Source organism: Poeciliopsis prolifica, unplaced genomic scaffold, assembly GCF_027474105.1.
Source record: "Poeciliopsis prolifica strain line A6 unplaced genomic scaffold, Auburn_PproV2 SCAFFOLD130, whole genome shotgun sequence".
NCBI classification, from domain to species: Eukaryota; Metazoa; Chordata; class Actinopteri; order Cyprinodontiformes; family Poeciliidae; genus Poeciliopsis; species Poeciliopsis prolifica.
Window position 1 is genome coordinate 171,273 of NW_026562505.1, and position 14,041 is coordinate 185,313.

The window sequence follows — 14,041 nt, forward strand, 5'->3', positions numbered from 1 at the left end:
TAATTTCAGCAACAAGGTAGTTCACAATGCAGTTTAAACAGTTCAACAGTTAAACAGTTGTGTTGATGGTTACATCATAAAACACAGTCAACAACTGAAGCATTACATCTTGTCAAGTGCGATTATGACATCAGATTGTTGATTAATGTTTCATTTCATGTATGCTGTTTCAAAAGCAACTCTAAACATGGGGACTTTTAGTCTAGATTTAAAGGAAGTCAGCATTTTGACTGTTTTGCAGGTTTTCTTGAAGTTTGTTCCAGATTTGTGGTGCATAGACTCTGAATGTTACTTCTCCAAACACATTATTCTTAACAGGAAGTCATGCTGTAGCATATGAGGTCATTATGATGTAAGGTGGTGATAAATATAAACTCTTGTTTGGAGTTATGATTGGTAACATAAGAAGAAATCATTTGATGCATGGCCACATGTGTTTGTATCAACCAAATGAAAACTTAAACTAATGCAGTGATTCAGCAGCAGTTCTTCAAAATTCACTTGTTCTCATGTCACTATATTGAGATGAAAGTAGCTGATCATTCTGTGCAAGGGCAATTATGCTGAAATTATTATTATAAAATTATAATTTTAATATAAAATATAAACAATAATTTTATAGTAATTAAAATTGTAGCAAATCTTTCATTAGAGCCTCCTTCGACAGGTTGTAAAGCCCCTTTGTCTCCTTTTCCACTTTTTTTCTGCTTCCAGGATGAGTATGTGCTTCTGCATTAGTTTAATTTGTATTCTTCCTGTTTAATTTGAGTTCAGTTTTATTCCATCTTTTACTTCCATTTAATTTACTTTTATAATGTCTAGTAAAGGTTCTACATGGTGTCTTATTGCCTCTCAAGATAACAGTTTGGTACCACTGCCTGTATGATCCGGCCTGTAAAAGTATTGAAATCCAAAACACAACCCACCACCGAATCCACCATGAGATAACTTACTGAGCAAGAAGGAAAACATTATAACAGATCTGAGAAAAATGATTGTCTCTCTGAAATATATTGACAAGAATAGAATATATAAAACCCTAGAAATAATTTTTTTAAACCATGATTAAATGTTATTTTTTTACATGATCACTGACAATAACTAAATACAAGCAATATTGCTGTGTCTTTATCATATAAAGCACTATAAACTGCCTTGTTGCTGAAATGTGCTATACAAATAAACTTGACTGATTAATTGATAGAATGATGATTGGTTATCCAAACCCAGAATCTTGTTTCTTATCCATTTTCTAGAAATGTTTAAGCTGTTTCCAAATTAAATTCATTCATCTCATTTCTACCCTTTGGAATTCTAAACAAGAAAGCTGTAAGTCTGTTTTGGTAATATTAGGTTGCCTCTGTTCTCCTCTAATAGCAGTATTACATCTTTTCAGTGACAGCAAAAAGTGATACAGTGAAAACTGTAATTATAACATCTAATTGGCATATTTTAATAGCACAAACTAAATTACCAGAACCTCATGAAATAAATGAAAAACAAATTATGGTCTACAGGCACAATTCAGTCTGATAATTGCAGTGTGCCTCAGTCTGACAGCAAACAGAATTAGACTGAACAGGGAGGAAGGCTTTACTTCCTGTCTTCCCCTCAACTTCACATACTCAGTTATTTTATCTTTCAAAGCCTGAGGACAAATAAAGGGGATGTGGCCAAATTCTGTCTAAAACACAGCCTATTGTGAAATGTTATGTTGCAATGCAGAACACCACAACAGTCAAAAATATAGGACCATTTAAAGGTACAATTGTATTTGAAGTTAAAGATGTAAATATGGAGGAAATGTGTTCCTTCACACACACACACACACACACACACACACACACACCCACACACACACACACGCATACACACCCACACACACACACACACACACACACACACACACACACACATTCACCCCCCACCCCCCCCCCACACACACACGCATACACACCCACACACACACACACACACACACACACACACACACACACACACACACACACACACATTCACCCCCCCCCCACACACATATATAGAGGGTTCCATCCCAAATCCAGCACCCTGAGACTGTACACGAGCCGCAAGGACGGAGGCAGAGGACTAGTGAGTGTGAGAACCACTGTCCAGGACGAAACAACTAAGATCCATAAATACATCAGGGACAAAGCCTCAACAGACAATGTAATCAGTGAATGTCTCAGACAACAGGGAACGGAGGTTGAGGTGCCAGAGATACCATCATGGGAGGACAAGCCCCTACATGGGATGTACCACCAGCAAATAACCCAAGTGGCTGATATCAGTAAATCCTACCAATGGCTGGAAAAAGCTGGACTCAAGGACAGCACAGAGGCCCTCATCCTGGCCGCCCAGGAACAGGCCCTAAACACCAGAGCAATAGAGGCCCAGATCTACCACACCAGACAAGACCCAAGGTGTAGGTTGTGCAAGGAGGCCCCTGAGACAGTCCAGCACATAACAGCAGGGTGCAAGATACTGGCAGGGAAAGTGTACATGGAGCGACATAACCAAGTGGCAGGCATAGTGTACAGAAACATCTGTGCAGAATATGGACTGGAAACCCCGAGATCAAAGTGGGAAACACCCCCAAAGGTGGTGGAGAACGCCAGAGCTAAGATCCTGTGGGACTTCCAGATCCAGACAGACAAAATGGTAATGGCGAACCAACCAGACATTGTCGTAGTGGATAAACATCAGAGGAAAGCCGTTGTGGTAGATGTAGCAATACCAAGTGATTGCAACATCAGGAAAAAGGAGCACGAGAAACTGGAGAAATACCAGGGCCTCAGGGAAGAACTGGAGAGGGACTGGAAGGTGAAGACCACAGTGGTGCCTGTGGTCATCGGGGCCCTCGGGCAGTAACCCCCAAACTGGAGCAGTGGCTACAACAGATCCCAGGAACATCATCAGACATCTCAGTCCAGAAATGTGCAGTCCTTGGCACAGCCAAGATACTGCGCAGAACCCTCAAGCTCCCAGGCCTCTGGTAGAGGACCCGAGCTCAGAGGATAAGAACCACCCGCGGTGGGTGAGAAGGAATTTTTTTTATATATATTCCGTTGCCAAAAGTTTTTTCTTATCCATCCAAATTAACAGAATCAGGTCTTCCAATCACTTCCACGGCCACAGGTATATACAATGAAGCACTTAGGCATGCAGACTGTTTTTATTAACATTTGTGAAAGAATGAGTCGCTCAGTGAATTCCAGCATGAAACTCTGATAGGATGCCACCTGTGCAACAAATCCAGTTGTGAAATTTCCTTACTCCTAATTTTTCTACAATCAACTGTCAGCTGTTTGGGGATGACAGCAAGTCATGTAAACTGATGGCTCGGGGTCAGAACGGTTTGTTTGTCAGGAGCTGAGCTTGACCCTTGAGGTCCAGTGAAAGGAACTCTGACTACTTCAGCATACCAACACATTTTGGACAATTGCATGCTGCCAACTTTGTGGGAACAGTTTGGAGCTGTCCCTTTTCTTTTCAGTCTATTCCAACATGACTGTGCAAGAGAGCAAAAAGGTCCAGAAAGACATGGCTGGCAGAGTCCGGTGTGGATGAACTTGACTAGCCTGCCCTCCACCTGATAGAACACCTTTATTTGGGATGAATTAGTGTGGAGACTGAAAGCCAGGCCTTCTTGTCCAACATCAGTGTGTCACCTCACAAATTAGCTTCTGGAAGAATGGTCAAAACTCCCCATAAACACACTATTCCTCACAGTTTTCTCAACAAGATAAAATCACATCTAATATTATTTCTCTTAGAATCACCTGATCTACTGAGCTGAATGTATCAGTGCACCCTGTTGGGTAAATAGTTCGTTCAGATAAATGTCATTTTTTTGCTGAAGAAAAGAAAGCGTTGCATCATGCGGCTCCCGAGAGATTTTTCCACTTCTGTTGAGAGCTCTGTAGAGCACATGACCAGAAAAGACCTTGATGTAGGTCAGATGTTATCTCTGTCTGCTTTATGCACCAAGAGGGACCTTCAGTGAGAAAGTCTTTTCTTGTCAGACTCTCCTGGATCTAGCAGCACCTTTTCAGGCTAAGGTGACATCAACTCTGCCTAATTGTTTGGAAGAAAGCTGTGATGCAAGCTCCCTTGCTTCATAGGGGTCACAGTGAAGTTAAAAACCAAGTCAATATCACTGATTTATGGCCAACAATTAATCAGTTTCACATGATCAAATCTCAATGACAAAACATTAAGCTGTGTTCATATAATTCATATGTGTTTGTGTGCAGAGAAGTATACCTAATGAGGTATACTTCTATCAGAGATGAAAGGTTGGGTGGGGCTTAGAATTGATGAACCACACTAGACCACTGATGAAGATCAATGGTCCAGGACTTTCTATATGGGTTTGTGTGTGCTGAACGTGCATCTGAGGGCTTTCTCTCATCGTTTTCTGGACAATGTGGTTTGTGTTTCTGAACTGATGTAGACAAGAGAATAAAGTATGTCGTCTATGTGAACCCTTCTATCTGAAAGCCGTATCTTAGGCTGCATTTTCAGAAAAAGGCAGAGTTTTGACAAAGATACACTAATATCTTCTCTTCTAAACATTAGTTGTGCTAACATGTAAATGGAAATGTTAAACTAGGGCTTTCTGTGCACACCAAAGTATTAGAAAAACACAAGTACAATATGTGACGACTAATTAAATATAAATAGTTCAAATAATTTGTCTGTTTAATAATTTGTAAGTTTAATATTTTAAATGTACTCCTTTATGTTTTCTTTCATTCTCTCAGACTATATTTCAGTTGAAATAATCTTTTGTGTTGTAAAATATGTATTTAAAATTAACACAAATTTCAATTTGAAATAGAAATAGGATCTTTTTTTTCTAAAAAAAAAAAAAAAGATCCAAAAATTGTACTCAAGTAAGAGTAGCCTTACTTCAACATATTATTTTTTAAAAATAAAAATTAGCCATCCAAGAAATTACTCAAGCAAACTTTGCTGTCTTTGAGTAATTACTGTTTTAGTCTACAACTTTTTAATATACATTTTACCAAGCTGGTAAAAAAAAAAAAAAAAAAAAAGTAGCCATGGTAAACAGTCTACTCAAGTACTAAGTAACTGATCAAATTATCAATAATTTAATATTTAAAAATTGCATTATCAGACATATAAAGTTAAGTGGAAATATTGGTTATTTAAGGACCACAAAGACAAGTCATATAATCAGGAAAAAATAACCTTAATCAGTTTCTTTCATTAAAAAAACTTTAACAGAAACTGCTAGTGTGTGTCTTTGTCTGGTGAATATTTGATGAGAAAAGGTTTGCATTTCATTCAGTGGGTAGAGATTCCAGAAATGTTACTCAAATAAGACTTGCAATACTTCACAATAAAACTACTCGAGCAAAAGTAAACAGCAGCACGTAAAAATACTCCTAATGGTACACTTTACCAAAAAAGCTACTCAATTCATTTCAGTTGAGTAAATGGAACTTGTTTCTACCCACCTCTGCTTCGAGACATTTCTATTGGTGTGTGCTCATGTTTCACATATAAATTACGTCACCTGTAATATTTTCTGATTAAAAAATTGTATTAACTGAATGTGTATAGATGGTTTAGAAAGGTTTGAACAGCAGTAAACATTTTTATTAACTCAACTTGGTAAATTGGTAAATAAAATAGTTAGTAATAAGGTTTTTTTAACAACCAAATTAAAAGAGACATGTTTATTTAACCAAAACAAGGGATTGATTTAAGGAGAGGATTCGAAAGCAAGTTATGGTCTGGATCTAATTTACTGTTGTAAAACAGTCTGCTTAGAGAGCGACAAGTGCTGCAGGCAGCAGCAGCGTCCTATAACTTAGAGACTGCTGCTACTTAATATATAATGCAATATGCTACACTGTGACATTTGTCATTTGAAGCAAGACACACATTATGGCTCAGGGCAGTGCATCTGTCCTAAAGGCTGCTTGGAGATGGACTAAAAGCTTCTCCAGCTGAGCCGAGCCAATCACATGCTGAACCCTGTATCACCCTCACTCCTCCTCTTGAGCACTTATGTATCCCACATAGCTTTTTTCTTCCTTCTCTCTCTCCGTCTTTCACTGACACACACACACATGCACACACGCCCCCACCCCCAAAAACACACATGCGCACACACCTGCACACAGACACACATACATACATACATACACATGCAGCAAACTGTTCCCTGCTGTTTTATCCCTCCATACAAGAGTTAGCCATTTTCTTTCTTGCAGCACAGTGACCAGTATAGAGAGCAACAGTATTGCCTGCCTGGATGAACCCATAGTTTCCTACTGGTCTCTGTAGCATGTCCTCTCAACAGGCAGCCTCAGCCTGGTGGGAGTCTAAATGAACCATATTGACATGCTACTGGGGGCAGTCTAGTTGCTTTGACAAATTCTCCCTGGCATTTATCAATCAACTTGTCCTCAGTGGAGTAAAGGACCTCTAAAGGAAGCTTCCCCTCCCAGAGCGAGGCAGAGCATTTAGAGCAGCTAAAGATGAGATTCAATTTGTGCCGGTATCCCTGCCACTGGTCTTTGTAACAATTTATGCGCACGTGCCACAAATTAAAATGAGGGGGAGGTAGGGAATTGTCAGCCTTCAAATGGCTGACATAAGTTACAAGCAAAATTTTAATTAGCCAGGAGGAGTGGGGTGATAATTCAGAGGGGCCCTGTTCTGTCAGGGGGCTTGTCGACATTATGTTTCTCTTTTCAGGAGGCATCTGGAGACTGCAGTGGGGCCCCCAAAAAGGGTCTGTGGAGAAAAAAAAACTTGAAGCTCACAATGCTAAATAGAAACCTCCTCTAAATTAACAACCTCTGTTAAAGTGATATTCATCCTGAGGATGATTGTCTGCACCTACTGACTTCACTGCACTGTCAGGGAATTTTCTTCAGTAAAACACTGTGGCACACAGATGTCTGTGTGTTTCTTTCATTTAATTCATAAAAATTTAAGCTCCTTTTATTGCATAAATGTTAATGATAACATTTGTAATGTTCTGAAGCACACAATAGCTGATGACTGTTTTCATGAGCCATTGTTAACTCAGTCCATTGTGCTTCAACACTGAAAGAGCCCGAAACTCACTATTTATTGTGAACTACATTTTATTATGAGGTGTATTAAACTGAATTTATTTCTTGTAAATTCAATTGGCAATTGTCACACACAATCTATTTATCCCTAAATTTTCAATAATCCACCATGCAACTTGCACAAAATGACTTTTAAATTGGACAGAGTAGTCGTGCTTTCAGTAAGCAAGCTGCTCACTACAAACATGACACATCTACTTATGTTTTTACTTTGAAAGACTTAACATTTGTCTCCACAGCCAGAAGATGATTTTTTTTTCAGTTTTGCTTGGATAGCTAAAGCAATGAGTGCAAACAGTAAGTCTGTTCTTTCTCACTGAGTCCATCTGGAAATGAAGACATGGACAACACTTCTTGAATTTTTACCAAAGTTTGAACTTCCCCAGATATGAATATTTTTGAAGGTACAAAATGCCAAAAAATATTTAATGAAGAAGCTGAGATAACCACATGTGTGAGGATGTGATAATATGTTCTTGTTTTCTCTTCTGTGTCCTCTGATTTGAAATGTGTTTAGTGGCAGCTCCTCTGAAACGCAGCCCATCCCAGTCAGGAAGCATTTCAGAAGCCTTTGTCGCTAAGGCAGACAGTAATCAGGATCATTAATATTTTAGAGTCTGCCACGCCTTTCGGACTGTTATCCAATCTCAAGTCCTGTTGTACATTGCACTTCTTGCTATCATGATTTATTTACTGATAAAATTGGTGAAAGGATGAAGACGCTGCTGGGGAGGCAGGACACAGAAAGGAGAGTTCCTGTCTACAAAGGCGTATTAGAATTCGGACCCCCACCCATCATCATCACCACCATCTTGCTTTAAAGTGATGTGTATGTGAAACATTTTTGTTTTTCAGAATTAGTAGTATAGCCAAGTGGAAGCCCCAGAAAAAACACTTAAATGTGTTTTTGCCCCTTAAGCCTTGTTATACAGTTTCCAATAGTTTTAATCAGACGATTAAAGACTTCTTTGTGATGCATTCAGCTGAAAACAAAAATGTCACACATTTAAAAATGTGTGTTAAGTTGGGATTCAAATACAATTATTGACAACTGCATTAATAATGGAAGGTTATTCTAGAGTTTTGGGGCACACTCTCTCTGACAGACCAATCTAGAACGAGGAACGTCCAGGAGGAGTTCCTCATTCTGAACAACTCAAGTCAAGAGTCATGAACAGAGACATGATATTTTCCTGGTTTCAGTTAACAATCATGTATGCTTTCATGCAAATTCATCTGACCTGATCTAATGTTAGTTTGTGTAGAATTTATAGCTGTTATATTATCAGAATCTAGAAGAAACATCAGCAAAAATAAAGACAGATGGTTGTTAGGAAATAATGAATAAATTGATTCTAAAACAATTCATTCAAGAGTTTCTGTTTCTTTTGTATAAGTCCTCCTTCATTACCTTTTATAATTGCAACAAAGCCGTCTGTGTCTATGTGACCATGAAACGCACAGATTAACAGACTGCAAATCTGCATGCGGATTCTGGAAGGGTAAGGCTGCATCCTGCCCTCCCTGCTGCTCCTCAACAACTTAATCATGTCTCCTAGGCCCCGCCCCTTTGAGTTGGCCCCCAGAAAGTGATGGACATCCTTTCACTGGCTGTCTGACCTCTCGTAATCCTGTTTTACAGACCAGCTCCCTGCTGAAGCAAACACAATGGCAGGAGCTCAGCCTCCTCACAGTCGATATTCCGACAGACTTGATCGAGTAAATTAGTATCCTTTGGCAAGGGCATGCCCGAAGACCTTTTCAGCACCCCAGCAGAATCAATAAAGAGCAGTAAATAGTATGTTTCTTTTTTGTCCCTTTGATTCTCTCCTTTTCTGGATAGCGATCAAAGGTTAAAATGGCTCACGGTCGGTGTGTAATCAAGATTTCATCCTTGCTTGTAAAAAATGTGTCACTGAGGCCCTTTAGAAAACACAACATGGAAAACATTAAAAAAAATAAAAAATAGAATACATTTCAGGCAAGCAGGTTTTTTGTTATCCTGATGGATAATTACTAAAATAACGCTCAAAACATATATCACAAACTTTTTCACAATCACAAACATATGAAAATCTGCCTGGAAAATGTACTGATCCACAGAGTTGAAATGCTATGATTATAAGTATAAAGAAAAGAAGTGAAAAAGGATTATCAGTATGAAAAGAACTTGACTGAAATGTTTTTTATATTGCGTCACACTGCTGATAGATATGAACACAATGTATTTTTCTGCAGAAACTGCAAAGATGAATTTGTTTTCCTAACTTCATCTGCATTTTTTGATTTTCACATTAAATTCTATAAAGACATTTATTTTTAAGAAGTTTCATAAAAATGTATTGGTTAAAGAAAATGTTTTTCAGTGCATTATTGGTTGTATTCATTTGTTCCAAATGTACAGCTTTCTGTGACTCATCACACACTTTCTAATATGCATAACAGATTTATGCTGGACTAATTGAAAAAATCCTGGCGTTGAAATGTGGAAATTATCTTACATTTACTCAATCCACATTCAAATGGAACGAAACAAATGAATGTGCTAAAAGTGGACGCATACATGTTTGTACTGCCACACGAATAATCTACAGTGTTGACAAAAGAACAAAACCCAAACGCCTTTACATCACCATAGTTATTGGTTTCACCTTCCACCATTTATCAAATAATGGTGGAAGAGATTAAACCAGATTATTTAAACCAGAGTATATGTCTAAAAAAATAAGACTAAATAGCGTCTATCACAGTAATAATAATAAGAGAAATAATAACTGTTAATAATAATAGTTAATATTATTATTATTATTATTATCTCCACCTGAAAAACTGTACATCTCTGGCTGCACTACTTTTACAACAAAAAAATCATTTTCAGTGCACAGAAGTGCGACTTACAGTAATCCCTGATTCCCTCTCATTGGCACAATTTACTGTTATTAATGATCATGTAATAAATGAAGTGTGTGCCATTGTCTCATGTATTTTTGCTCATTGACATAAAATTTTCTCCAGTGTTTGAACTTCCCTTCTTTGCCATAGGTATGCAAAACCTTAAGAGCATGACCATCAATCAATCAATCAATCAATCAAATTTTATTTGTATAGCACATTTCAGCTACAAGGCATTTCAAAGTGCTTTACATCATAAACACAAAACACAAAGGTATGCAACATAGAATAAAATTGAGTTGTATTGTAAAATCTGTGCAATTTATAAATGAAAACCGCCTTCTTTTTTTTTCTTTTTTTTTTTTTTTTTAAAGAAAACAGTTATCACAGAAATATCTCAGATTTGCTTATTGCACTGAACCAGCAAAATACCAGCTGGAGTTTCTTGACAACTGTTTTTTTTTTCTTTCTCTGCTTTTCCATGAAGCTTTCCCATCAAAATAAATTAAATCATCATCTATATAAGTGGATTTTTATATTAATAATAATTATCATTATTATATTACTGATTTTTATCCATAATGCCATTTTTATATCTGGTACACTGCTCTACTGATATGTCAATGCCTATATTCTTTTTAACAGTAGTAACAAGTCTGTTTAAATACAAAAAAAATCTGATATTTTGTTAAAAATCTATCTTTCTATCTATGATGCCATCAAGACTGCTGACACTATCAGAAAAAATATTTGCGTACACATATTTTGTGCTCCCTGACACATTTATTAGGCTGAGTCCCTCGACTGTTACTGTGTATTCTTTTGTCCCCTGAGAAATGCCTTGTGATTGTCAATATTCAATAAGCAGCAGCAGGGCCCTGCAGAGAGCTGCTAAGCAGATGTTAGGGCACTGAGACAGCCTGCCATCTCCGAAGCATCATGTTCAAATATTCAGAGAGACAGCTGCTTCAGTGGAAAAGTCAGCCTGCATGTAGACTTCTAGACTTTCTCTTCTCTATTTTTAATCAATGTCCCTGCAGAGCTTTTGCTTAATGTAAAACTGATCATCATCCAAAGGAAACAGTAGATATATTTGCATGTCAAAATACCAAGTTCACTTTAATAATTGCTAATTAAATATAATTTTAGCTGGAATATGTATATAAGTTTATTTTTATTTATGGAATGGGTGTAAATTTTGTCGTCAGCATTAAATAACGTGTTTATTCAAGTTTTTTTTTATTTATTTCTGAAATGACAAAAAAATCTATTTCCATTTTCTTGTCATACACATAATTAAAATCCCTTTCCACTGCTGAAACCAGATGTTTGAAAATACTTTATGTGAAAGACATGTATTTTTCTTACTGGATATCAACTCAGATAACCAAAATTATTTCTATCTGCTTCAGATTTCTGAGGATTAATTGGTCTAATGTTACAAATTGAATGACGGTACTGTTCAAGAAGAAGACGGCTTCTCTGTTCCAGAGATGAATGTTTGACAACTGACTCATGAAACACTCCCAGGACAGCAGAAGAAGAGCTGATTAAAGTGCCATTGACACATCCACTCATAGATGAAAAAGTCATTTCTCCAGAAGCAACATAAAAAGACAGATAACAGTTTGCAAATGTACTCAGGGTCAAAGGCAACATTGTCTAAATGCTTTGAGAGCTGATAAACCAGTAAAGTTTTTCAGTAATGACCAACATTACATTTGCAAAAAGAAAAAACGGAAAACTTGCAACATAATGAGGTGGAAGTGTCACGTTGTGTGGACATTTTGCTACAGGAAAGTCTGGTGATCTTTACAAAATCTTTTCATGAGGAATATTATTATGTAGAGATACTAATGCACCAGATCAAGACATAAACCAGGGAGCAAAATCTTGGGCACAAATGGGTCTTCCCAAAGGGCAATGACCCAAATAGTTCTGCCAAGTCAGTGGCTTCAGTTCAGCAAAGTTGGTGTTTTGCACTCAGTTTCATAGAATATTTCTGAGCTCAACTGAAAAGGTGTGTGAGCAACGTGAAATTACAAGCCTGACTTAAATATGTCTTCATTTACATTTCAACTAAAACGTCATATCAAAAAGGATTAATGCCACTCTCAATAAAAACAAACAAAAAAATAACTTCCTTGTCAGCAATGACACACTTAATATAATTTCTAACCAGTCTTTTGCATGCTTTGACTTGTACGTTGAAGAGTAAAGTGATAAGCTGAAAGTCTTTTATGTCCAGAGGCTTTTTTCATAGAAAATCTTTTAGATTTTCTAAGTTTATAGCACTTCTTATTATAAGGAACAAATTCTAAAGATAAGAATAACATCTGTTGAGCATTGGTTGGTGCAACAGTTGGCCGTTTCATAATCTACTGCACTGATGTAAAGCCCCAATCAGCTGTCAAAAGTCAAAGATTGAAATATCTCTGGAACATTTTTTAAACAGCATTTAACAACGCTAGAATCAATCAAAAATAACATATTTTAAAACCCAGTTTCTGAAATCTATATATCAAGATGTTTCCCCCAATATGAAAGGTAGAATAATTTCCCACACTTATCCATAAGTAGCATTGACACAAATAAAATAGAAAAGAAATGAATAAGAGGAACCCCTAAGGAGGTCTCCAAGAGCTATTCTCTGAACTTGTCTTGTCCCTTAAGAGGGTCAAGACTGGTGAAAAGACACTCTCCTTTGAGGGCAGCCAGACATACTCACAGAACACAGAAGAGCTCTTCATGAAGTGGAGAAGGAACTCTAAAGAGATCCTGGATTTGTTATCAAATTCTGAATAAAAGTAATTGAAACAAGAATATGCTCAGTGTTGTCTGCAAATTCCAGATGTCATTTGTGCTTATGTGTGTGTGTGGATGGTGTGTGGATGTGTGTGTGGATGGGTGTGTGGATGTGTGTGTGGATGGGTGTGTGGATGGGTGTGTGGATGTGTGTGTGGATGGGTGTGGATGTGTGTGGATGTGTGTGTGGATGTGTGTGGATGTGTGTGATGTGTGTGTGGATGTGTGTGTGGATTTGTGTGTGGATGTGTGTGTGGATGTGTGTGGATGTGTGTGTGGATGGGTGTGTGGATGTGTGTGTGGATGGTGTGTGGATGTGTGTGTGGATGTGTGTGGATGTGTGTGTGGATGGGTGTGTGGATGTGTGTGTGGATGGGTGTGTGGATGTGTGTGTGGATGTGTGTGTGGATGTGTGTGTGGATGTGTGTGTGGATGTGTGTGTGGATGTGTGTGTGGATGGGTGTGTGGATGTGTGTGTGGATGGGTGTGGATGTGTGTGTGTGAGAGAGAGAACAAGAGAGAGCTAGAAAGATGAATTATTGGAAAAATTTGGAGGAAAACAATCTTGAATCTTGACCAAAAAAAAAAAAACTTCAACACAAAATTGATATCGCTAAGCTTCCACTTCAAGTTACATGGGTTTTTGAACTATTTCAAATATTGGAGTGGGAATTTACAAAACAGGGTGATGACCTTGGGTCCATTTTGTGCGGGCAGCATGCGGTGCCAGTGAAAGGCTGCACGCAGCAGGACTGCAGGCACCTGGCCGGACGGCTTGGGCGTGCGACAATGCTGTCTGGGGGGTAATTACCACAAGGTATTCTTTAAAAAGACCAGATGGGAATGAGGTCCCACCCCACACCATTATTTACAACAGAGTCCCATTCAATTACATACTTCATCCACCCACTGGTTAGCTCTTTCAGTCTGCTGTTGTCGTACTTGTTCCTTTATGCTAATTTAGTGTCACCCCACACCTCCCTCACAAATAGAGGGAGAGAGAGAAAAATAGACAGAAAGATGTAGGTGCCTCAAGGGTTTCAAAAAAAGCATGATTTATTTCCAAATTGTTTCCGCTACAGCAAGTACAGTAACACTTGCACCTCCCTTTCTCTCCAGTCTCTCAGTGCTGCCCTGAAGTGCTACTCAGCTCTTTGAAGGGACTCGCTTTGGGAAAGCTGAGCGACAGGAGGAAAATGGAGGGGGAA